Raw genomic sequence first — 27,654 nt, 5'->3', positions numbered from 1 at the left:
CAAGAAGTGATGCTGAAGGTACAGTGATGCTAAAAAGCACAATTCTGATTTTTACACACCTAATGAAGGAATAGAATAGATTTCACAGGAGAGAAAAATAGAGACACGCAACTGGGAAGAAGCCGAGGATGTTTTCTTAAGGCAATGGAGGGGCAGGTTTTTTGTCAACGGAACATGTGATTCTTCTGAACACATTTTTATGTTCATACCACACTGAACAATATTTGATTCAGATTTCTAGGTAAGGAGAAAAACATTGTATGACTCAGGCCATAAAAAAAAAGTCCCAATTCCAGAATTTAATATTTGAGGGACAAATATTGGGTGTCTCCTCCTCTGTGCTAATTCTAAGCAGGCACCAGGTTGTCTACTGTGTGAGATGCCACTTAATTAACACCTGAAGGGAACATATGCTAAGCACTAAATATGTAATGTGAAATAACAAGAAATGGTTACACTCAAACTATGATTGGTAAACAACTTAAAGGAAAAGGTGAAATGAATGAAAAAGGAGAGATGAACTCTTCAACACTCAGCTTATATTGACGGTGAAAAGGTTATAAAGAAAAACAATTTTTCCATATTGTTTTCTAATCTTTGTCAACTGGAATGCATGTTTTACATAATTAGAACCATAGTGTATGTGTATTTGTATTCATTTTTTTTATGACTAAGTATTCCATGGAAGCTACTACTGGAAAAAAACTGCTTATTGTTTTGGGGAAAAAAAGAATTAGTTCATCTCACTCCATAAGCTCATTTAACTTGCAGATTGACTAGACAGTGAAATGCAAAAGTGAAACTTCTGTTAGAAAATAAAATGGAATAAAAAGTAAATGATACAAAACACTAATTTGAAAATATACATACACCCTAATGTTCATAGCCCTATTTACAACAGCCAAGACACGGAAGCAACCCAAATGCCCATCAACAGACAAATGGATAAAGAAGATGTGGTATAAACACAATAGAATATTACTCAGCCATAAAAAAGAATGAAATTCTGCCATTTGCAGCAACATGGATGGACCTAGAGAATATTATGCTTAGTAAAATAAGTCAGACAGAGAAAGACAAATACTGTATGATATCACTTATATGTGGAATCTAAAAATAATACAAATGAATGTATATGCAAAAGAGGAACAGACTCACAGATATAAAAAACAAACTTGTGGTTACCAAAGGTGAGAGAGAAAGGGGAGAGGGACAAATTAGGGGTATGGGATTAACAGATACAAATTCTATATGTAAAATAGATAAGCAACAAGGCTATATTATATACTACAGGGAGTTATAGCGATTATCTTGTAATAACTTATAAGGGACTATAATCTGCAAAAATACTGAATAGCTATGCTGTATACCTGAAACTAATATAATATTGCAAATCAACTTTACTTTAATAAAAAGTAAATCATACCACTGGGGAAAAATCCAAATACAAAATACTTAGAAATAAAATGTATAGGTCCTATATGAAGAAAACTAAAAACTGTTTTGAGGGAACTAAAGGAAGATTTGAATAAATACAAAACCAGGTCATGTTAGTGGATAGAAAGCTTAATATAGTAAAGTTGTCAACTTCCCCCAAATATCTATAGCACTAACATATTTAATCAAAATGCCAATAGGATTTCTCTTTGAATTAGGCAAAATGCTTCTAAAGTTCACATGGAACAATTAACATAGGTGAAAATTGAAGAAAATGATGAAAAGGAAGGGAATAAAAAGGCTCTGTTGTATCAGAAAATTAAGATATAATACTATAATAAATAAAACTGTATGGAACTGGTCCAGAAATAGGCAAAACAGATAAATGGAAACATAATAGAAATGGACCCAAGTATATATATTTGAACTTAATATATGATAAAAAAAGACTAGATAAGCATTTGAAAAAAGAAGTTAGACTACTAGTCCATACCTTACAATAAAATATATTCCTTCAGGATTAAAGTCTTAACAGTAAAAGAGAACACTAATAAAATATAAAGAGAAATATAAGTAAAAATATATAATCTTGAGGTGAGGAAGGCCCCAAAGCACAAATCATAGAGGAAAGGTTTGAAATTAAAACAATCTATGTAGGGAGAAAATATATTTTAATTTCAAATATATACATATATATTTAAATATATATATATGTTTAAAAGGTGAGTGACAGAATGTGTGATAAAGTGACAGATGTAGAGTTATCTTTCTTAATATATAAAGAGACCTTAAAGCTCAACTAAAAAATGAGACTATTACAAAAAAAATTTTTTTGCTGTTTTTTCATTTTCATTCAGTTAAAAATATTTTCTAATTTTTATTGTGATTTATTGTTTTACCCATGGACTTAGAAATATAATGTTAATTCCAAACATTTGGGTATTTTTCAGATACAATATCTTCCTTTATTGGTTTCTAATCATTTCTATTATAGTCACAGATATTATTCTGTATGATTTTAGTACAGTTCATTTTATTGAGATTTATTTTATGGCCTAGTGTACGGTGTTTCTTCATAAACATTCCACATGCACTGAAAAGAGTATGTATTCAGCAATTGTTAGATATAGTGTTCTATAGATATTAGTTAGGTCAAGTGGGTTTGTATTGTTTTCAGCTCATTATATCCTTACTGATTTTTGTTTAATTATTCAATCAATATTTCTATTTTACTCTGAGACAAAATGTATTTATCTGGTTGCTTAGAGCTGCTTTAAATAGATTTGGGGCTCATCACTAATTCTTTCACATTGATTATGCCATTTCAAATTCCCTAACTCTTTGTTTTGATTCCTTGCTTTCATGACTGGATTTCACCATCAAGTATCAATAGTTTCTTTGAAAATGTGACTTACAGGAGCCTGAGATTTTTCATGTTTTTAATTTTCTACCTGTGGTTTTTATATTTAACAACTTGTCTATCTTTGGACCATTTCATTTCTTCACATGTTGCATATTATTCCAGTGTCTTCCAGAATTAAATTTTCTGTGGACAAGTCTGAGATCATCTTGAATTTTTGCCCTTATTTATAACTTTCTTTCCTTTCTGGATGTCTTCCTTTATTTATTTATTTTTACTTATTTATTTTTTTGCAGTACGCGGGCCTCTCACTGTTGTGGCCTCTCCCATTGCAGAGCACAGTCTCGGGATGTGCAGGCTCGGGGCCATGGCTCACGGGCCTAGCCGCTCCGCGGCACGTGGGATCTTCCCAGACCAGGGCACGAACCTGTGTCCCCTGCATCGGCAGGCGGACTCTCAACCACTGCACCACCAGGGAAGCCCCCTTTATTTATTTTTAAACTTACATATTTTGATATGAAATATAGTACATATATAAATACCTTTATTCTTGAAGTTTAATAGTTTAACCAAACTATGTCACAATGTTATGTTGTATCAATTTTACCTGGTATGTACTATGCTCCTTCAAGTTTACAGACTCTGATCCTTCTTTATTTCAGGGGAATTTTATCTGATTATATATCTCTGAATATCATTTTTTTTCTTCAAGGAAATAAATATATTTAGGTTGAACTGTCTTTGTCCCCTATGTCTATTATATTGGCTTCATTCATTTCATTTCTTTTATTTTTCTTATGTATTTACTCCTTTTATTTCAAGATGTCCCTCCATACCATTAACTTAAAATTTGACCATATCTTTTTTATTCCTTGTTGGACCTAGATTATTTATCGGTATAAATGGTGAGGGTTTTGGGGGGTTTTTTGTATTCTTAATATTTTTTTTCATTCTCCATCTCCTTTTCCATTGCCATGTTGTTATATCACCTTGCTTTTGCACTCTTAAGTTATTGAAGTAATATTCTTATTAAAGTTCTTTTATAGTACACATTCTAAGAGAATTTGCTTCTGTTTCTTGAGTTCTATTCCACTCCGAGTCCTTCATATTTTTTGCATGCTATATTCCTATATCTTCTTTTCCTCAAAACTATGTATACTTTCTATTTAATTTCTTTTAATCTTGCTTATGCTTGGGAATCTTTTATCCAAACTTTTATTTTCTGTAATATATCATGAGCCTTGACACATTTGCCACTTATAGCAGATGCTTTTAATACCCCAGCCCCTATTACCTTTACTCACCTGAGTATACCTGAAGCTGCAGACAGTTCCTGGCATGCTGACAACTTCTCAAGCACCTGCATTTCTCCTCTTTACTGCCTGAAGCCCTTCTTTGGTATTATGGGAGTTTACTTGGTTGTGTGCAAGCACACTCCAGAAGTATGAGTGGAATTATGCTCCTGGGGGAAACCCTTAACTGACAGGGGATGAGAGTCAGTGACTAAATGCTCATTAGAGAGTATCAACTACAGAGAATATACTGGGCAGGTGAACATGATAACTCAGCCATTAGAGATCAGCTTGTTTCTGTGCTCAGCCTTCATCGTGCTTGCACAATGGGTCCATGAACAGTGTAGCAATGGTGTCAAGCATGGAGACTCTCTATGGAGTCCAACAAAATGAGCTGTTTCTCACCAAGGCTGATCTAGTCATTGCCATTACTCAATGTCCAACGTGTTGGCACAGAAAACGGTGTTGAGCACTTGGTTTGATATAATCATTCAAGAAGACTAACCAGTTATCTGGTGGCAAGTTGATTACATTGGACCCCTTCTATGCTGGAAGAAAATTAATTCTTCCTTGCTGATATTGGTAAGTATTCCAAGTAGGAGTTTGCCATCTCTGCCACAAAGTCTTGGCCAGCACCACTAACTGAAGGTAGAATTTCCGATTTGCTGTTATAAGATCCTGCTTAATGTTGCCGTGGATCAAGGGACCCAGGTATTTACTTTACCATAAGGAGGTGTAACGATGGGCAATGACCATAGAATCCATTGTTCCTGACAAATATTGCATCACGTGGAAGCTGCTAGCATGATAAGAAGTTGGAATGCCATCTTAAAGATACAGATAAAGTTCTTGCTTGGAGAATAACACATTTAAAGGTAAAGGTATTTTACATAGTGCTGTGTCTCCAATAGACTATAATACAGTGCTTTGTCTTTGTTAGTGAAAACACAGGGGTGGAACCAATGCGTAGAAGTTGAGCTGACTCTTCTCACCCTCCCCCTCACTGTTGCAATTAGGGAATTTTTGTTTTCTATTCCTAAAACTTTAGGATCTTTAGAATTAAAGATCCTGGTCCCTGGGGGGACATTTCTACTAGGGGATACAATTAGGGTTCCATTGCACCTAAAGTTATGACTGCTGCTGGACCATTTCTGGAATCTCGTGTCAATAGACTATCAGGCTAGAAAAAGTTCATATACTTGTGGAGGTAATAAACCCTGATAATATGAGAATCTAACACTTTTCTTACAACAATGGGCATAGTTTGGAACTCAGTGGATCCACTGGGGAGCCTCTGATAATTCTGCACCTGATAGAAAGGCAATTTCTGCAGCTAAGAACTGACGATGTCAAGGCAACCAGGGATTCAGACACCTCAGAGATGGCCTCACAGGAGAGCAACCTAGGTAGCAAAAGTTCTGGCTGAGTGTGAGACAAAACCAGAAGGAGTGAGAAGGGAAGGAGAAAATAAAATCAGTTACTTGAGTTTAGCTGAAGCCAAAGGGACTTCTGCTTCCCTCCATTAGGCCTTTTAGCTAAAGCAGCAGGGACTTCAACTTTCACCTTTAAGCATCATTAAAAGCATGGAATCAGAGTGGGGCATGAGCAGATCTGGGAACCACTTAGGGTGATGGTAGCAGATGCTGCTGATAGCATCCCCTATATCCCTTTGGCCTTCCTGAGTTTACCTACCACTGTGTGGGGGAGTTGATACCCTCAATGCCCTAGTATCTCTGTTCTCCAGTGGGACAATTCTGAGGTGCATTCCACACGATTTCTCAGAAGGTCCCAGAATACTGAGCCTCAGTTGCCCATAGCAGTAACCTGATCAATACCACTGCTCCTCCTTTATTGGCCTTTCTTACTTCCCTCTTCTCAATTCCTCATTTCCGTACTTGTGCTTCCTAGAATCACTTTCTATATAAGCCACTTGCATAAAAGTGCTTATCTCACTAAAAGGTCTACTTTGGGGGAAAACCCAAACTAACACATCTCTTATCTGAGACAAGTTTGTGGTTTCCCTCTAAACTACACTTTGATTCTTTGGTATTATTTTTAATCCACACTTCTGTTGGCTCTGAAAGGAAGGGCATGAGTCTTCTCTCTTTTTTATTGATCAGTCTAGCTAACAGTTTGTCAATTTTGTGGATCTTTTCAAAGAAGCAACTTTTGCTTTCACTGATTTTCTCTATTGTTTTCCCTGTTATCCATTTCACTTATTTCTACTGTAGTCTTTATTATTTCCTTCCTTGATTAGTTTTGGGTTTAATATGCTCCTTTGTTCCTTTTTCTCCCTGCTAGCCCTCAAGGTGCAAATTTAAGTTATTGATTTGAGATTTTTCTTATTTTTTAATGTAGGTATTTATAGGTATAAATTTCCCTCTGAGTACTGTTTTCACTGCATTCTGTAAGTTTTAGTATGTTATGTTTTTGTTTTCATTCATCTTAAGGTATTTCAAAATTTTCTTTGTGATTTCTTTTTTGACACATTTGTTGTTTAAGAGTGCATCACTTAATTTCCACGTATTTTTGAATTTTCCAGTTTTTCTTCTACTATTGGTTTCTAGCTTCATTCCATTGTGGTGGGAGAGGATACTTTAATTTTAAAGTATTCCAATCTTTTAAAAAATGTTCTGAGTCTTTTTTTGTGACCCAGTCATTGTCTGTCCTTAAGAATGTTCCGTGAGCACTTGAGAAAAAATTATATTCTCCTGTTGTTGGGTAGAGTGTTACAAAGATATTTATGTCTAGTTGGTTTGTAGAGTTGTTCAAGTCCTCTATTTCCTTGGTGATCTTCTGTCTAGATGTTCTATTATTGAAAGTCATGTATTGAAGTCTCCAACTATTATTGTAGAACTGTCTATTTCTTCCTCTGATTCTGTCAGTGTTTGCTTCATATATTTTTTGGTTCTGTTGTTTGATGTATATAATTATTATAACTTTTTTTCTTTTTGGCCATGCCATGCGGTTTGTGGGATCTTAGTTTCCTGACCAGGGATTGAACCCTGACCCCGGTGTTGAAAATGCCAGAGTCCTAACCACTGGACAACCAGGGAATTCCCTTATTATAACTTCTTGATGGATTGACTCTTTCATCAGTATATAATGTCTGTCTTTGTCTCTTGCAAGAGTTTTGACTTAAAGTCTACTATGTCTGATGTTAGAGTAGCCTCCCCAGCTCTCCTTTGGGTACTGTTTGCATGAAATATCTGTTTTCATCCTTTCTTTTTCAAACTTTTTGTGCCTTTCCATTGAAAATGAGTCTCTTGTAGACAGCATATAGTTTTCATGTTATTCTGTCCATTCTTCCAATCTCTGCCTTTTAAAAAAATTAATTAATTTAATTCCCAGCAGGGAAGCCCCCAATCTCTGCCTTTTGATTAGAGAGTTTAATCCATTTACAGTAATGTAATTACTGATAAGGAAGGATTTACTTCTGCCATCTTACTATTTATTTCTATGTGTTTTACACCTTTTTTTGTCTTTCATTTCCTCCATTGCTGCCTACTTTTATGTTAAGTTGATTTTTTTTGTAGTGAACTGCTTCGATTCCTTCTCATTTCTTTTTGTGTATCTCTTTCTAGATATTTTCTTTATGATTACCATGGTGATTACATTTAATAGCTTAAATTTATAACAGTCTACTTTGAATTGATACCAACTTAGCTTCAATACCATACAGAAGCTCTGCTTCTAAATATCTCCATTCCCCCTCTCCTTTATGGTGATAGTGTCTGACATTTTTCTAAGAAATAACCTTCAGAAAAGAAGAAAACAATAGGAAACACTTGGCCACTAGCAAGTGGCAAAAATAGTATGTGTTGGCATCTTGTTTCTGCATTTATATAGCACTTGTGCATGTCTCCTTGACTCTCTATTCTTGTCTCAAATTTGTCTTCTAGAGTTTTCTTGGGATTGTTGCAGCTCAGTTGCTAGCCTTTTATCTCGCTATTGGCTCCCTATGCATTTGATACTTTCCACAAAGTGTTCCAAGCCTAGGACACTGTTTTATATTTCTGTCCCATAATCTGCCTTCCTTGCCCTGGACTAGCTTCCTGGCTCCCCAGGCAGGTTCCTGAGAGTTGAGGTCATGTTGGCCTATGGGAGAGAGTCCTCTATTTTCAATAAGTACTGGGTGAAGGTGGTCAAAATGTACAGACTTCCAGTAATAAAATTAATTAATTCTGAGAAGGTAAGATACAGCATGATGACTATAGTTAACAATACTATATTGTTTATTTGAATGTGGTTAAGAGAGTAGATCTTAAATCTTTTTATAATAAGAAAAAAAACTGTAACTATGTGAGATGATGAATTAACTGAGATTATTGTGATAATCATTTCACTATAGACACATATATCAAATTATGTTGAACCCTTAAACAATGTTATATGTCAGTTACAGCTTAATAAAATGGAAATTTTAAATTAAAGAAAAGGTTAGCTGATGTTCCTCTGACTTAGTTTACCCAGGTAGCAGCAGCAAAAGTCTAGTGGTTTGATTTGGATACTGTCCCTGATCACAAGGTCACAGGTGAAAAATCCCTCCCACAGTGATATCCTTAAAGAAAGATATTCCTCTTCAGCTCAAACAAGCTAGAGTGGCTTCTGTGATGTACAACTAAGAACGTTGACTGTTAGAACCTCCATGACACTGGATAAGTGACGTCTTGCTATATATTTGGCTTATGTTATTACAAGGAATTAAGACCAGATAAATCAAAACAATAACAATAAATGTTAGGATAACCTGTGTAGGACCAAGGAAAGGAAGGGCATGAATCTTCTCTCCTGAGTGCTGCATGGAACATTCAAAATAGGAATTTCTTTCTTTCTATTAAGAGTGTGAAAACTCAGAGGTGGCCTGATCACTATACCCAGAAAGGAGATTTTTGGGCACAAGAACAAAAGAAGTTTTTCTTATTAAATCATTTCTGTCCTTACAATTTTGGCTCCTTGTAGCCCAGATCGATTGTTTCGTTTGTCAGTATGTGCCAAGTCTATTACACAAAAGGTAAAATGCAGCAAAACCAAATTGAAGTAGAATGGCTCTCCTTAGCAAACAACATTTATTTTCTGCTAAATTCTGACTGATTTCCTAAGAGCTCAGAGTTCCAGAGAGCAACCAGAGTGGATTTTATTAAATCTTTGATTATGCAACATTAAGCTTGAAAACTAGAGTGCAGTCTTCTTATTTTGCAGTTGGAGAGAGAGTCTCAGGGAGGTAAACAACTTACACGAGGTTTCACAATTCATTCAAGGCCAAAGAGTAGTAGAAAGTGACACCCCAAAATGTGACTGTGAGAATTCAGGACATGCCACCCCAAAATATACCACTTTGCTATATCGATTATTTTGTGATGTGGGCTTTTGAAAGACAGTAAATGCAGGAAGAGGCTTTCCCCAATCTCCCCTTATCTGCCAGAAGGTAGATTCTCCAAAAGGAACTCAATTGTCATCAGTCCCCTTCCCGGAGTTTCACCAACTGGGGAAGATTAAAACTTTTATCACAGGAGAGGAGCCTTGAAGTTGATACCACACACAGACACACTTTGCCACAAACAATCATAACTCCCATCTATTCTTCTAAGGGTCCGTTCATCGTTTACCCAAATCATTTACTCTCCCATAAGAGGCCTACATCCCTCTCCCCTTTCCCTGTTAAGATGGTATTTCATCCTGAATTCTAAAGCCACCTCTTTGAGTTACTCATTTTCCCTGGGTATCTCCCGTGAATATGAGTATACATGTCAATAAACTTCTGTTTGTTTTTCTCTTGTTAATCTGTCTTTTATTACAGGGGTCTCAGCTCAGAACTCAGAAGGGTAGAGGGAAATTGATTTTTCCTCTCCTACAAGGCAGATCTAGGTTAGAAAAACCCGGGTACACCATTCTTTCCACAGGTGCATCTTCTGTTCTAAGTGTAACAAGTGCTGTCCTGTCCAGCACGGGAGACATTTACCCATGGCAAGTCCTTTGCCTGCGGGTCCCAAATGAGGAATTTTACCGATGAAATAGATTGGCAAAGAGATGGAATTTAAAATGGCATTTATCCTTGGGAGGGAGGAAAATATACTGTGCTGGATCAGATTTTCTGCCTGGAAATGGCCCCCACGTTGCAGGAAGTTTCTTTCCCTTGCTCCCTTCTCCCCTGAACTCCAGATTCAGTGGCATTTATTTTTTCCCCAGGTCCTTTCAGTTTCTTCTTAATGAGACCAGTGGTTGCTGAGAGTTTGATCGACACTTGGTATGTACAGCTTGTATTCATCTTCCTGAGAAAAGGCATTGCACAAAAAAGGATTGCCAATGGCAACCATGGTGGCATTTCTGAGAGCCCCAGCAGCATTCCCAGAAGCTCCATTCCCCACCCCAGTGGAAGGAAATGCCACTGGCTGACCAGCGGATGGAGGGAGGAGTGACTTCTACAGTAATTAAAATATTCCTATGCAGGGAGACCTTGAATTCTTTTCTTGTCACCCATCAGACCTCATTACTTTTTACCCACATACAGTCCTCCTGATTTCCAGGACATCTAAGCCAAGTCTAGGCTGGAGGGAAATACTTTTGGAATAAAATCAAATCAGTTGCAAATGAGTTACAACATCTCAATTGCCTTAATAGATCAAACAAAAACTTCACTGTGTGTTCCAGACACCCGGACTGATCCACTCCGTAAAGTTCCCCCAGCTACAAAAATGCAGATCTTTGGCCGGCCTATAGCAAGGTCCCAAGCAATGCCCTTGGGGGCTTAGCCAGGACACAGGGACTTGGAATGGAGCTTGCGGAGCGTGTGGCCTGGCCAGGATGGTGTAACTAGCAAGCAAGCTGGAACACACTCTCCTGCTTCAGGCCAGGGAATAGCTATGTCAGGCCAGGAGTAAAGAAAATAGATTTCACTTACTTTGTACCCTGTGTACTGCTTGGGGAGAGGGTGGGCAAGTGAAACAGTTTTTGTGTGTGTGTTGGTAGCACTTTGGTAGCTCCAGCAAGTCTCTGCCCAGGCCCTCCCCTCACTTCATCCCAGCTTCCCTCCCTGTCTTCTCTTCAGAATAAATGTGCGAACCGTAGGCAAAGATCTCCTTGTTTCAAGTGAGCCTCATTTTAATATAGCTAGATGGTCCTTCAACTTCAAACTTTAAAAACAGGTAGATTGAAGTGAGATTTATAGAACAACCCTTCAAATAGAAACGTTTTATTGATAACTGGTTCACCAACTGACATAAAATAAACTGCACGTACTTAAAGTTTAGGTGTAGGTATATGCACATGGAATCATCACCACAATCAAGATAAAGAGTATATTCATCACCTCTAAGAGTTCCCTCTTGCTCCTTTGTAATTCATCCCTCTCTCCTCTTCCTGCCCACCCATCACCACGCTCCCCTGACAATCACAGATCTGCTTTCTTTCATATTAGATTCATTTTCATCTTCTAGAAATTTACGTAAGTCATACATATATACTTTTTTGGGGTCTGGCTTCTTTCAGCTAGCACAATTATTTTGAGACTTATCTATATAGAGTGGACTTTATTAGTTTGCATATTTAAAGAATTGTTCCATTTTATCTAAGTTGTTAAATTTATTGGCATAAAGTTGCTCATAATATTTCCTTTATTCTTTTAATGTCTGTAGAATTTAAGGTGCAGTTGCCTCTGTCATTCCTAATATTATTGATTTTTGTTTTCTCTGTTTTTTTTTTTTCCCTGATTATTCTGCTGAGACATTCTTCAATTTTATTGATCTCAGGCAAGCAACTTTTGGTTTCATTGATTTCTCTATTGTTTTTCTGTTTTCTGTTCATTAATTTTTGCTCCGATATCTATTACTTCCTTCCTTCTGCTTTATTTTAATTCCTTGGTTTAATTTGCTTTTCTTTTTTAAATTTCTTAAGGTGGAAGCTGAAGTCATAGAGTTGAGAACTTTCTTCTTTCTGATATCTGTAGTTACTGCTATACATTTATCTCTAAGTACTGCTTTAGCTGTATCTCACACATTTTGATGTTATGTTTTCTTTTCTTTTTTTTCATTTAAAAATATCTTCTAATTTTTCTTTGATTTCTTTTTGACCCATGGATTATTTAGAAGTGTATTACATATACATCTTAAATATATACAATTATTGTCAATTATACCTAACTAAAGCTGTCAAAAATATGTATTAATTAGTTTCCAAATATTTGGGGATTTTCCAGCTATCTTGCTGTTATTGATTTCTAATTTGTTTCATTTGGGGCAGAGAAATGCTTTGTATGATATGAATCCTCTTAAATTGACAGAGATTTTTTTTATTGCTCAGAATATGGTCTATGTTCTGTGTGTATTTGAAAATAATGTATTCTCTTATTGTGGAGAATGTTCTAGAAATATCAGTTAGGTCAAGTTGATAGATAAGTGTTGTTCAAGATGTCTGTATTTTAACTGATTTTCTGTCTACTTTTTCTAACAATTATTGAGAGATAGACATTGAAATCTTATAGATTTGGTTAATTTCTCCTGAAGTTCTGTCAGTTTTTGTTTCATGCATTTTTGAAGCTCTGTTATTAGATACATACATTTTTGTCATGTCCTCCAGAACAACTGGTTTATCATTATGTGATGAGCTTCCCTATCCTTGGCAATAGTCTTTACTCTGAAACTACTGTCTGGTATTAAAATTGTCACACTAGTTTTATTTTGGTTAGTTTCCTATCCCTGCTGTAACAAATTACTGCAAACCTAGTGGCTTAAAACAATACAAATTTACCTTAAAGTTCTGGAGGTCAGAAGTCCAAAATCAGTCTCATTGGGCTGAAGTCAAGGTGTTATCAGAGTTGGTTCTTTCTGGAGGCTCTAGGGGAGAATCCTTTTTGTTGCCTTTTCTAGCTTTTCTAGCTCATGGCCCCTTCCTCCATCTTTAAAGCCAACAGCATAGTGTCATTACATCCCCTTAATTATCTCTGCTTCCATTGTCACATGACTTTTTCTGACTCTGACCCTCCTGCCTTTCTCTTATTTGTTGAGTAAATTTTATTAGTTTGTATCTTTCAAAGAATTGGTCCATTTTACCTAAGTTGTTAAATTTATTGTGATTACACTGGATCCACCTGGATAATCTCCCTGTCTCAAGATCCTTAACTTAATCACAACTGTAAGATCCCTTTTGCCATGTAAAGTAACATATTCCCGTTTCCAGGGATTAGGATATGGATATCTTTGGGGGGTCATTATTCAGCCTACCATACCATACCATTCTTTTACTTTTAACCTATTTTTTCATATATATATATATATATATATATATATATATATATATATATATTTTTTTTTTTTTTTTTTTTTTTTTTGCGGTACGTGGGCCTCTCACTGTTGTGGCCTCTCGCATTGCGGAGCACACGCAAGCTCAGCGGCCATGGCTCACGGGCCCAGCCACTCCGCGGCATGTGGGATCTTCCAGGACCGGGGCACGAACCCGTATCCCCTACATTGGCAGGTGGACTCTCAACCACTGTGCCACCAGGGAAGCCCTATTTTTTCTTATATTTAAAGTAGGTTTATTGTACCTTTAATGTGACTATGGATACAGTTGAGTTTAAATCTTCTCTTTGCTTTGTGTTTGTTATTTGTCTCATCTATTCTTTATTCTCTTTTTCTTCTTTTTGCCCTTAATCTATTTGGGCTGCTAAAAAAAATACCACAGACTGGGTATCTTATAAACAACAGAAATTTATTTCTCATAGTTCTGGAGGCTGGAAGTCTGAAATCAGAATCAGAGTTAAGGCCCTCTTCCCAGTTGCAGACTTCTTGTTGTATCCTCACATAGTAGGAGTGGATGGGGATATCTCTGGAGTTTCTTTTATAAGAGCACTAATCCCATTCATGAAGACTCTGCCCTTGTGACCTAATCACCTCCCAAAGACTCTGCCTCCCAATATCATCAACTTGGGCATTGGGATTTCAACATAGCAAACATATTTTTTTTGTTTTGTTTTGTTTTTTGTTTTTTTTTTTGCTGCAAGGCATGCAGGATCTTAGTTCCCCAACCAGGAATCAAACCTGTGCCCCCTGCAGTGGACGCGTAGAGCCCTAACCACTGGACTGCCAGGGAATTCCCTATAGCAAACATCTTTAACTTATCACAATATACCTTCATGCGATATTATGTCACTTCATATGCAATGTTAGAATACTTCCATTTCTTCTTTCTGACCTTGTGCTATCATTGTTTGTTGTTATTTATCTGTTTTTTACTTTTACATGCATTATAAACTTTACAACACATTTTTTTCTTTGAAGTCAATTGTCATTTAAAGAGATTTAAATAGTAAGGAAAAATATTCACATATATTTACCTAGTTACACTTTCTGGTGTTCTTTATTTCCACGTGTATATTGAGATTTCTGTCACATACAATTTTCTATCTGCCTGAATCACTTCATTTGATATTTCTTTTAGTGGAGGTCTGATGGTAATATATTCTTCCAGTTTTTATATCTCTGAAAACAACTTTATTTTACATTTTTAAAAAAGATTTTTTTTTCTGGGTATAGAATTCTATTTGAGTACTTTAAATATGTTGCTGTAGATCCTTTTGACTTGCATTCTTTTCACTAGAAGTCTGCTATAATTCTTAACTTTGTTTTTTTGCACATAATGACCTTATTAATAGACTGTAAAGGTCACAAAATGACCTTCCTCCATGCTTTCAAGATTTTCTCTTTATCATTGTTTTTATGTAATATCATTATGATATACTTTAGTTAGTTTTCTTCATGTTTCATGTACTTGGATATTGTTGAATTTCTTAGATCTATGAGCTTACAGTTTTCATTAAATTTCTGACCATTATTTTTATTATTATTAATCATTATTATTTCCTCTTCCTAACGCAGGAACTCTAATTACACATATATTAGGCCACCTGAAGTTGTCCTACATCTCACTGATGCTCTGTTCATCTTTTTATTTTTCAGTCTTTTTTCTATTATACTGTCATTTTGAATAGTTTCTATTATAGTGTCATTAGTTTACTGATACAACAGTATGCTCCTTTTGGGTCTTGCTTTAAGTTTTATTAGGCAGGACTAGGACAGCTTTTAGTCTGTGGCTAATTTTCCCCCATTATCAAGGTAAAACTCTTTTGCGTACATGCTCCCTGAAAACCATGAGGTTTTATCCTCTGGTTTATGGAGCCAGGACTGTGTTTTTTTCTTTTTTTTTTTTTTTTTGACATTGTCGGATCTTTGGGTACTGTTTCCTCTAATGTCATTGGGTATTTCCCCCCTGCCTTGAGTCATTTTCTCACACACAAATATTGCTCAGTACTCACTACAGACTTGGTGAACCATCTGCAGATCCCAAGAGCTCTCTGTGAAGCCTTGTTCTTTCCAATACTCTCCCCTGTAAACTTTAGCCACTTTGGTCTCTTTGACTCGCAGCTCCTTCTCTTCAACTTGGGGACAATGCTGGCTCCACCTAAATTTTTCATTCCTGTTCCACATTTTGGAAACTTTCTCTAGGCAATAAGCCATGAAAACTGTAGGACTCACTTCATTTATTTCTCATCTTTTACTGTTTGTTGTCCTTGTTCAATGTTCTGAAAACCATTGTTTCATATGTTTTGTGTGGGGTTTTTAGTTGTTTCAAGTTGGAAGGTAATTTCAGTCCATGTTACTTCATCTTAGCTCCCAGTGGAAGTTTTACAATCTTTCATTTAGTTTTTGTTTTAAACTCAGTGTTTATTTAAGTAGAAACTCCACTATGAGATTTTCAGTGTTTGTGTATTTCCTTCATTAAGGGACTTGATAGAGGGTTGGGGCTAGAATCTGCGAACAAAAGTAAAAGATGCCATTTCCCCAAATGCAGTACCTCTGAAATGAGAATGGAAGGCATTTAGAAATTAGTCCTGTTTATAAAAATTAATGTTCTCACCTATACTTATCTACCTATTATGTAAATGTTGAGAGAGTTTTCCAGTTATCATGTTTCTGCATGCCTTATGAGCAGAGATACTAACTGACCTTTGTTTTTAACTATATTCTCAAATGTTTATATAGCAAACAGCTTGGAAGATAGAGAATCTCCTTCTAGAACAGAAGACTGGTTTGCCTACAGTTTGACACACACAAAAAAATGTCTTCCACTGGAGGCAAGCCTAGGCAGGTTTGCTTGTTAGCCATTATAAAAGATTCAGGTTCCCTAAACTTTCCTGTAAAGCAACCCACCCCATGTGCAGGTGTCACTTGGCCCTCTCCTCATTGCCATGTGGGAATTTGGGCTTGGGGAACTGGCACAAATAGTCTGATGTTTCTGCTGTTTGCCATGTCATGAGTAATACAATCCTTTGTTTCTGACCTAGGAATCTTGTGTCTTCTGCCAGCAACCATGGAACCGTGGCAGGCTATCTTGCTTGCTTGCGAGGAGGGTAAAATACCAGATCCTTCATAGTTTTTGACAGTAAACTAGGATACAATTACCTACGTCGCAGGCATTTTGACTCTGCTTCCTTATTCCAACAAGATCCCAACTTATAGGAAGTGGCATAGATGGAGGGACGGGGAGACATGGCAGGACTCAGAGTGAGTGGCAACTGTGGTAGGACCATGTTCTGTGATTCCTGAGGACGTAAAGCAATGTACAAACACCAGGTGGTGTTACTGTACTGTATTTAAAAGGGAGTTGGGGAATATTCAATCTGGAGAAGCAAAGATGTGGTAGGGCAAGATAGCCATACTCAACTATTTAAAGAGCTTTGAAACAAAAGGTAGAAATATGTGTTACGGGGGACTTGCAAGACCTATTCATCTTTCTAGTCTCATATGGGTGCTGCACGTACAATTAGATGTGACCCACAGGTAGTGGGAAAGGAACAACTGCCAAGGACAAATCTCATGTGCATATCACCAATGACCATTCTGCCTTGGATAGGAAAACCAAAAATACACAAGTATAAAGCCCTCAGCTTGGCCATAGGGCCCAAGGGGAGTATCTGGGGGTTGTCTTTGTGCCCTGTACATAACCCTTCTGGCCTTAACATTGTAGTATCAGACTTCTCACACCCTAGGGCTTTCTTTCAGCAGGTGAGCAGTGCCTGGGGATTAGTCTCATCTCCCCCACCCAGTAGTCCTGAAGCAAAGACTGATGAAAGTTGGTGTATAAATCCTTCAGCTCCCTCACCTCTTGGATTTGGTAACTTCCAGGCACATCTTCTGAATCCTTGTTCCAAAATGGGTCTATACTTGAGTTATTCACAGCTCCATCATGCACTGTTCATTCACTGCCTTCTCTTTCCTGTTTCACTTCCGTTCTCTTCTTCCAGTATTTCCTGGGGTCAACCTCACCCACCCCAACCCCAAAACGCCTTATACTCGAATCCTTATATCAGGATATAACCAAACTAAGCAGGTAAAGGGGAGGATATAGGGACAGAATGAAAAATTACATTTGATGTATTGTCCCATTAAAATCGGAGCATCAAGAAGAAAGTTGAGAATCCCCCCAGTGAGGCTCTGGAGCTAAAGTGTAATGCAGTTACTGGCAAGAAGAATGGGTTTTTAAAACGTTCCTTAGGACAGTGATATAAGTCCTTTGAAGGAGAAAAATGTCCTGAAAATGCTTGCTCAGGAACATAAAACAGATGTCTTTAAAAGCCTATCAGTGAGGCTGGGAGCCCAGAGGGCTTTGATGGTTCCAGCCTTGTGCCTTATTTGCTGGCAAGCTATTTCAGATTTGCCAGAGCTCCTGGGGTTACCATAGTATTTGTAAACAAAACTCTGTGGTCAACAGACTCCGGGGTGGTACAACAATGCGAAGGGAAGTTTAGGGGAGGCAGGGTGCTCTTGCTGGGAAACTCTTGGAAAATGACATCTTAAAAAGGTCACAGAACACAAAGCAATGTAACTGGCTGCCTTGCTGACTGGGATCAGCCACTCACTTGACTCAATTCCCTCCCTCGCTGCTGCTCCCAGCAGCCCACTTCCCTGCAGATGTTTTAGAGCTCCTCCATAAAGACAAGGAGGAAGTCAAAATCATACGAGAAAATGTCCCAGGTGCCACAGGGATATCGCCAGAGGACACCCTCCTCTGGGTTCTCTGAAAATCAAGGTTGTCGAGCCTTCTGCAGAGCAGTTCAGAACTGCCTGCTCTTCTCTCTCCTCTAAAAGACATTGATTCCACAAATAGCTATTGCACATCTACAAAATGCTGAGCTTGGTGCGATACTAAGGGTTGTAAAGATGATGAAGATACTGCTCTTGTCCTCAGGAGGTCACTGTCTGGGAGCGTTTGGGGTGGGCAAGGACAGCAGCACTGGGCCTAGTGAAAGAGGTCAGCAGAGGAGGGAGTGGGGAACTGAAGGTGGCTGGGTCCTCCTTGAAGGGCAGGAGGGGCTAACCATCACAGTATTTCCTGAGCACTTACTGTGTGCCAGGCACCATTCTAAGTGCATACAGACATTAACCAATAAGCAAATGCATGAGACAAGTACTATGACTCTCCCCAGATGGATAAACTGAGAAGTTAAGTAACTTGCTTAAGGTCACACAATCAGGATTCAAGGCCTCAGAGTATCATCTTAATGACCGCACAGTGCTGCAGGGACCATCTCTGGTATGCTGCTCCAGGGCTAAGACTATGAGAAATAGGTGTGGATTATTGATCTTTAACATGTCTTATAGGTGCTCCAGCAGAGCGTAGACTAAAGTTGCCAGTGTGAGACTAGAATCCAGGGTTTCCCAGGAAGAAGCATCCAGAGACATTAGAGTCCCAATAAACAAAATGACCACAAAGTTCCTATTTTAGGTAACTGTGCTTCTAGAACATGTTTAGACATCCCTCTTCTCCCAAAGATGATGACTAGGGTTCAGGCAGGTACCAGAGGTGTATGCATTAAAATGCAAATAAGACAAGATCTTAAAGAGTTTGAAGAGCCATGATTTTAGTCCACCAGGCTTCTCAGAGCCAAATCATTATCTTTATCTTGAAAATGGAGAGATTTGAGGGTTTGGGAGCAGAGCACCTTAAACAAGACTTGGCATGCTAGGGCTGGCCTGAGGCAGAGCTGAGAAGAAGGAGTTTTGCAGAAGGAAAAATGCCTAGAAAGATGAGCATATATTTAATCCAGAATGAGTGTTTTGACACTGGAGACATTGGGTGACTCCAGGCAAGGGGAGCCTTGCTAAGAGCAAGTATTATAGAAATGACTGAGGAACAAATGGGTTTCTAGCAGGTTAGGTGGTGAGGAATGTGACTTGCGGGCTTCAAGTGCAACAAGGAGTCCTGGGTCAGGGTGAGAAAGCGTCTTCTTCAGGACCAAGATGGGACTAAAGGAATGACCTCAGCCTTGGCCAGAGGCATGGAAATCAGCTATGCTGGCCAGTGGGACAGTAGCTTTGAGGGTCAGGACCTCCAGTAGGGGCCTGTGGCCTGGCAGAAAGAAGGAAGATGGGGAGTACCCGGGTGCACCTGTTTAAAGCGTTCTTTAAACTGAAGCCGAGCTACTGAGAGATGCGCCACGGCCCTCAACCCTTCTCACCATGCAGTTTCCTCACACTGCAGCCATTTGTTTGGGATCTTGAGCTGACAATGTGTGCTCATCTTAAAAAGGGCAGATCCAGAGGGGAGAGGAAGAGAGGAAAATTAGCCCTCAACATGCTCATCAATGGGGAATCCCTTCTAATCACTTTCCTTCCCTCCTTTCATTAAAAAAAAAAAGTAATAAATACATATAGTTTAAAGGATCAGAGAGGTCTATGTGATTTGTTAGAGAAGCAGCAAATTGTATAACATGACTGTCCTGGGAGGGGCTTTGGGGGTCTAACTAAAATATAGAGTTTCACCCAATCCTATTAATTTCAGCTACCCTGTTCAGCACCTACTTCTAGAGGTGCCTTTTGCTGTAAATTTCTCCACCTTTTGAGGTTTTCTTGGTGCAAATCACACTAGTTCTCAGCTTTCTGGTGTAGGGAACACACTCATGTATTTTCTACTTTCTGAAATTTTTCTCTGAGTGCCTGCTCTCATGGAAACCAGCCTTTTAGATTTATACCTTAAGAAAATAATTCCTTTACTGGCATTTTTAGTAGTGTTTTGGGAGGGAAGGAAAGTAGAAGGCTGTGTTCAGTCTGTGGATTTTATCAGAACTCACCTCTCTCATTTTTTAAAAATATTCTCTTTACATGGTGACAATGACAACAGTAGGAACCAATGTAAGTGGGATGTGTGTTCAGTTGACAGTCTGTCTAGTTGGTCAATCAGTCTGTCAGTAGGTTGGTCAGTCTGTCCATCAGTGTCTTAGGAAGGGCCAGCTCCCCATGCTCAGGGATTCCTCATCTATGTTAGTCACAACCAACATTAAGTGCACCAACATTCACATTATAAGGGTCCCAGAAGGAGAAGAAAGAGAGAAAAGGCCTGAGAAAATATTTGAAGAGATAACAGCTGAAAACTTCCCTAATCTGGGAAAGGAAAGAGTCTCCCAGGTCCAGGAAGGGCAGAGAGTCGCATACCAGATAAATCCAAGGAGAAACACACTGAGACACATAATCAGATTGACAAAAATTAAAGACAAGGAGAAAATACGTTAGACACAACAGTTTTAGTTGATCTCGGTTTCTAAAGAGATACTAAAGCAGATGGGAGGTGGGAGTGCAGAAATAAGATTACCCCTTCATCTTTCAGGAACAAATAGTGAATTCCCAGCCCCTCTTGTATTTTGAAGGAAGCTTTTACCTACTGCTTTCTGAATCCATACCTTAAAATTCTTATCATCAAAGGAGCAAGCCACAGGATCTCCGGGATGCAGAGTAAAAGGGGTAAAGCTCCCTGTTGGACAGATGTCTCCAGCTCAGGGCAGAAGCCCAATAACAGCCTTCCCACACTGATAAACTGACTATCACTTAGGGAAAAGCCAGTGAGAAGTGACAAGAAATTAGCAGCTTTTTCTTCAGTACGCTGGAGAAGGCAGAAATTCTAGTTTGTGTGCTAACAGGAACTCAGGAAAAGAAGTAAATGCCCCTACCCTTCACATTCTCTACAACCAATGGCTCCTTGTTTGGGGATACAAATAAACTCAAGCAAGGACTACATCATGTGCCCTGAGAGGTTCTCATTCACAGTGGACCCTGGGTGTGCACACTCTGTGGCCTGGGATCCAAGGTGGCAGCAGGGAGGGAGATGAGAGGATGGCTGTCTCCGGAAAACCTACCTAGCTTCCCAGGTGTGTTGACAGTTGGTGGGCCCTTGCACATATCCACAGTGCCAGGGCAGGAGAGTATTTTTGGGGGCAGCGGCACATGTGAGTGGACTCACAGCTTAACGGGAGTGGAGTTTGAGGAAGCAGCCCTAGGGATGCAGCTTCTTGGATGCTTGTCTCAGCATGTCATGCCATGTGCCCCACTTTACAGCTTTTGCTGCCAAGACATGGAATGACTCAGGATTGTCCCTTCTCAGAATTAGTCAGTCCTCCTCATGGCCACTAGGAAGTTCAAGCAAGAGTGTTCTGGGCAGACTTGGGAGCTGGCATTACCTAGGACTTATCTCCATTCTCTGGGGTCATTCCAGAGGTTTGGAGAAAATTTTTCCATGGAGTAGCAGACTTGGCAATCAACTGAGGATGTTAGTTAAAAATGAAAATCCCAGGGCTCCCCCCAGATTTCCCAAATTAAAATTTCTTGAGTTTTAGAGTAGACATGCCTAGCCAACTTCACTTTCAAAAAACAAGGTTCTTCCTTCCTTCACTGTTGTTGGGAATATAAATTGGTGCAGCCACTATGGAAAACAGTATGAAGATTCCTTAAAAAACTAAAAATAGAGTTACCATATGATCCAGCAATCCCACTCCTGGGCATATATCTAGAAAAGATGAAAACTAATTCAAAAAGACACATACACCCCAGTGTTCACAGCAGCACTATTTACAATAGCCAAAACATGGAGGCAACTTAAATGTCCATCAACAGATGAATGGATAAAGAAGATGTGGTACATATATACAATGGAATACTACTCAGCCATAAGAAAGAATGGAATAATGCCATTTGCAGCAACATGGATAGACCTAGAGATTATCATACTAAGTGAAGTAAGTCAGATGAAGACAAATATTATATGATATCACTTACATGTAGAATCAATCATAATACAAAATGAACTTATTTACAAAACAGACTCACAGACACGGAAAACAGACTTATGGTTACCAAAGGGAAGCTGGGGGGAGGGATAAATTAGGAATGTGGGATTAACGGATACACACTACTGTATATAAAATAAACAACAAGGATTTACTGTATAGCACAGGGAACTATATTCAATATCTTATAGTAACCTATAATAAAAAAGAATTGAAAAAGAATACCTATATCTCTATCTATCATCTATCTATCTATCACCAAATCACTTTGTTGTACACCTGAAACTAACACAATATTGTAAATCAACTATACTTCAATTAAAAAAAAAAAGGTTCTCAGTTAATTTTTATACACATTAAACATTTGAGAAACTTTTTGGGCAGTGTTTCCCAGCTTCCAGATGATAAGATTCTCATACTGTCTAGACCTTTTCCCCTAAGATTTGATTTAGAGTGTCTGAGATGGAGTGTGGGAATTTGTATTTTCAGCAGGTACCCCAGGTCAGCCTTATCCCTAGGCTAAGGGGCGTGTGAGTACTGAGGGGCTGGCCCAGGGCTTCTCTACCTGGCTTCCCTTGGAATTACCTGAGGAGTTTAAAAACGTATGTACACCTAGTCTGCTTCTGATGATTTCGATTTAGTTGGTTCTTTTCCAGATAATTATTATGCAGATATCTGGACTAGAAGCACCACCTATGCCTTCCTTCAGGCAGATCTGATTCCCATGGATTGGAGAGGGGAGTTTTGATCGCTGAGCAGGAAGTATTTGGAAAGAGCCTCTTTTCTTTTCCGGAGCAGGAATCAACTTGAGAAACAATGATGGCAGCTTTGCGTCAATTTAAATTGCCATTGCACTTTTGCGTGATTTATCTAATTTGATTGTCACAATGTGGGGTTGTGATGTGGATACTTTCATACTGTCACTTTATGGATGAAGAGCCTGAGGCTCAGAGAGGCTCAGTAACCTGCCCAAGGTCCCACAGCCTGTCTGTGGGTATGTGTGGAAGCAGCTTTTTGTCTCTGGTCCATTTAAACAAGCAGATGTATGCAAGAAAACGAATAAATGAGCATTTGCCCAAGGGATTGGGGAAGCACTGTTGTGGGTCTCAAGCTAGGGCTTAGAGAGAGAAGAGGAGGAAACAGTTCTGATGCTAACGTGATTGCTTTTATTTGTTGCTGCCGCTGCCAGTAGCCCTGGGTTGGATGTTTCCTTTGAAGTCTCCAGGATGAACATGACTTAAACCAGTCCACACTCGGCCTCTGCCAGACGGAGACCACACTCCGCAGCCCTTGACTGAGGACAGGGTGAGTCGGGGCCACACAGCACATTTTTCTTTATACGAGGCCTGCTGACCTTTTGGGGACTGATTCTTGATGTCATCAGTACCAGCGAGCGTGGCCAAGTGGACCCACCCACCCAGACCAAAACAGCAGCGACATAATAACCACTGACATATCGCAACTTCCCCGAGGCTCCAGGAAGGGGGCAAGCTCTGGGAGAGGGGCATTCTTTTTCCCCTGGCTCTTCACTAGTGCCCACACCAAACGACTGCTAGACTGGGATTTATTGCGCAGCACCAGGGACTCTGGACACGGACCAAGGGACAAGGAGACCCTCTATCCCACAGGGCTGGGGCTGGGTCACACCCTCCCTGCCTTGTGCTCTCATTCACAGGAGAACAAAGCCATCCATCCCAGCCAAGGAGGTCCTGGGGAGCGCAGAAGGTGCAGAGAAGAGGGATGCGGGCCTCAACACCCTTCACCAGGCCCAGGGCTGGCATCTGAGTGCTGTTTGCTTACTGCTGTAACGAAGGAGAAAACAAGAGTAAGGGGTGAAGTGTGAGAGGAACCGTGGGGTGATCCAAGCGTGGCTGGCTCCCTGGAAGGCTCGATTGTAATTGGCCTGCATTTCTTTCGCTGCCAGCTTATTTGGATCCAGAAATGGCATGGAGTTGCTGGCATTAGAACTCCCTTTACCACACACGGGGAAATAATCCCAAACAGTCAGAGCAAGATGTGGGGCTGAGGTTTGGCTAGGTAAGGGGCTGGAAGGAGCAGAAGGGTGCAGGGCAGTGAAAGAATTCTGAGTCAGGAGGAGAAAATCATGCCTTCTAACCTCATTCATCAGTGAAGTCACAGGTCCCCAAGTGGGCCCTGGGAAGGGAAGAATGAGGTGGAGGGGAGGGAAGGAGGGTGAGAGGGCAAGAAACAAACTATAGTTAGGACACGGACCCTGGGGAGAGAGGAACGTGGCTCAAATTTACGCTTCTGGGGTGTGCCTCCATGTGTACACACACACACACACACACACACACACACACACACACACACACACACACACCCCTCTTTGCCAGCTCCCAGCCTGCAAGTTAGCCAAGGATTCATTTTTAGATTGTCATCTTAACCATCCTCTATTAAAATATAATCACCATTAAGAAGTTTCTTTTTGTTTTTTTTTGCCTTTGAGTCCCTTTCCTTAAACAACGTTAATGTGTTTGTACCACATTTAATAGATAATTAATTGTTATCTATCTATCTATTGTGGTACAATTAATTGTACCACAATTAATAGATAATTTAATAGTAAATAACCTTTACTTATTTTTCCCTCTTAGTCACACTTTTGACCTATAATTGAGCATAAACGGCTTCATGGCTAAGAAAGTACTGCTGTATTTCTTTCCTCTTCCCCATCTCTGAAGCACCTTTGCACATACCAGGTGCTTCGTAAATGCCTGATTGGTGATGTCCTCATAGGAAGGAAGGATCCACGGCTTTCCTGGGCAGTGGCAGCGAGCAGCTGGGTTTGGCTAGGGGCCCAGCAGCAGTTCTGCCTGTGTGAGCCTTGCCTTGGGTTCCGGAAGGTTCAGTCCGTATGACAGCCACCTGGTCCCACAAAGCTCGACGTCTTCTCTCACCTTGAACTTCCCCATCTGGTCCAGCTGTAGCTCGGAACCCTGCAGGAGGACTGCCCTTGGGATACCTTTTCCAGGCCCAAGTTCCAGGTGACACTGTGTTCTCAGGCGGCACTGACTCCCTTGTGTAGGGCCCAACGAAGGCGTCTGTAGTCCTGTAGTCTGAGCCAGGGAAAGTCACGTTATAGCAAAGATCCCATGAAACCAGAATACCCACCTGCATGCTTTGAAGAGAATTTCAGAAAGTTCTCTGAGCCTTCTGAGCTTGTCATCTGCGGGAACCTTTTTTCCCCACCAGCCCCACCCACAGTGATTAATGAGATTCCCTGCTCACTCAGAACCGCATTCCAGTCTCTTTCCCATCTCCTAGGGCAGAGGGAACACACACCTGGCTGTGGTCACACCTACTTGGAGTTTACACCGATAAGAATTCCTAAGGAAACCTAACAATATGGTAAAGGAAAGGAGAGGCTCAGGCTATCAGGTTCTTACAGACTTACCACTGAAATGCTTTATAATCTCGGCCTTAGTCTATTAAGCACGAACACAGGAGAGGGCCGAGGCCGTGTCAGTACCTCTAGAGAACACAGAAAGGCTTAAGGGGTTTTGGTTCTGGGACATGATAAATCCCAATGGCGATGGGAGAAGGCCGAGTCTTCCTAGCCAGAGCTTGGCCCTGAGCTTGACATGTGTTAGTGTACCCAGAGGGCATAGGAGTCCAACAGGCACTTGGTCCTTCCGCCCCCCCCCCCCCCCCCCCCGCCCCGGTAGGCCTGTGAGGCCCTTCTTAGAAGAAAGATGCTGCTGCCTGGTCTTGGGGATTCTGGTGTCTTGTAGAGGCTGGGGATCTTCCCACCTAGAGGCTGTGTTCCCTGGAGCCAAACTCCCAAGGATAATGTAGAGGACTGGGGTGGGAATTTTGGCTGGGACATTCAGGGTTATAAAACTCCAAGAGAGCTGAAGGGTCTCGCTTCCTTTTTTTTTTTGGCCGCGCCCTGCGGCTTGTGTGATCTCAGTTCCCCGACAAGGGATTGAACCTGGCCGCAGCAGTGAAAGCCTGGAATCCTAACCACTAGGCCACCAGGGAACTCCCGGGTCTTACTTCTTTTCTATGATGTTTAATATGTTACCACAGTCTTAATCTATCACAGTTCTTCTCAACTTTGGAGTACTTAAGAATGACCAGGAGCTTGTCAAAGAGGCAGAATCCCTGACTCCTGTTTCCAGAGATCCTGGCTGAGGCCCAGCTGAGGTCCACCTGGGAATCAGACGCAGAGTCTACAGACTACGCTGTGGGAAAGGCAATGCTTGTCAATTCCAAGGGCAGATGCCGCCCCTCAGAGACTTTCGTCCCCCTTACCACCCTCACCATCTCCGTCTGGGGAATATTCAGTGTGTAGTGGTCCAGGTTCAACTCACTGCGAAGCCAGCACATTCCTCACTAGACCACGTGAGTTTCCAAGGACCCCAGCGACGGCAAGATACATGTGCGGCATGTGCCTCTTGAATGCCTTAAATATGGTAGTGAGACTAAGGAACTGAAGATTTCGTTTTGTTGCGTTTTAATTAATTTGAATTTAAACTTAAATAGCTACATGAGACCAGTGTCTACATTGCGGGGTAAGGCGGAGCCAGATGGGGGAAGCACCTGATCCGCTCCTGGTCCCAGATCAGATCACTTTTCATCAACTCCACTGGAAAACACCAAGTCTAAGAGCTGCTAGAATCTGGACATACACCTAGAAGCTCTTGACAATTCACGAGAATCGACCAGCTCTCGCACCCCTCCCTGTACCCAGCATGGTACCGACCTCTGCAGTCACTGACCTGCTTCCACTCACGGAGGCCCTATCCTGAGAAGGGTATGCTGCCTTTTCCAGTAATCCTGGGAGAGGAAGGATGGGACTTTGTGCCACTGAAAATGGGCAAAATTGAGGGTGATAATGAAGCCAAACCTTGGGGCTATTGGAGCTGCCTTGTCTGACAGAGCCCAGCAATAGGGTGCAGAGGCGAAGAATCTGGGCCCTGAAGCTGGGCAGCCTGGGTTGAATCTTGCCTCTGCTACTTGTCATCTTCTGCATAACCCTGAGCAAATTACTTACCTTCTCTAAACTTTAGTTTCTTTATCTGTAGAATGGGGATGAGTACAAATTTCGAGCTTTGTGGGGTGGTAAAAAGTCAGCAGTTCTCAAACTCTTTGGTCTTCTGACTCCTTTACACTCTTAAAAATTAGTGAGGACCCTGCCACCCCAAATAATTTTTGGGTTTTGTGGGTTAAATCTATCAATGTATGCTATACTAGAAATTAAAAATAAGGGCATTAAAACATTAATTTACTTAAATATAACAAGCATTAAACCATTACATATTAATAGAACATATTTTTGTGAAAATTAACATGCTTTCCAAAACAAAAAGCAATTAGTAAAAAGTGTGACCTTGTTTTACATTTTCGTAGATCTCTTTTGTGTCTGGTTGCTAGATGCCAGCTAAGTTCCCATCTCTGCTTCCGCATTCCATCTGCCACACTATGTTGTCTTG

General features: G+C 40.1%; 1 long non-coding RNA gene across 1 annotated transcript in view; it reads left to right on the top strand.

Moving 5' to 3' along the window:
• Positions 1-24,261, top strand: part of LOC137220655 (uncharacterized) — a 53,146-nt gene extending 28,885 nt beyond the window's left edge. The window contains exons 2-3 of the long non-coding RNA XR_010941728.1: positions 10,279-10,336; positions 23,388-24,261. This is a non-coding gene — a long non-coding RNA (uncharacterized lncRNA). The remainder of the gene's footprint in view (positions 1-10,278; positions 10,337-23,387) is intronic.
• Positions 24,262-27,654: the final 3,393 nt, after the last annotated feature.

The sequence above is a fragment of the Pseudorca crassidens genome, chromosome 3 (assembly GCF_039906515.1).
Source record: "Pseudorca crassidens isolate mPseCra1 chromosome 3, mPseCra1.hap1, whole genome shotgun sequence".
Taxonomy (NCBI): domain Eukaryota; kingdom Metazoa; phylum Chordata; class Mammalia; order Artiodactyla; family Delphinidae; genus Pseudorca; species Pseudorca crassidens.
This window is presented reverse-complemented; position numbering and strand designations above follow the sequence as displayed.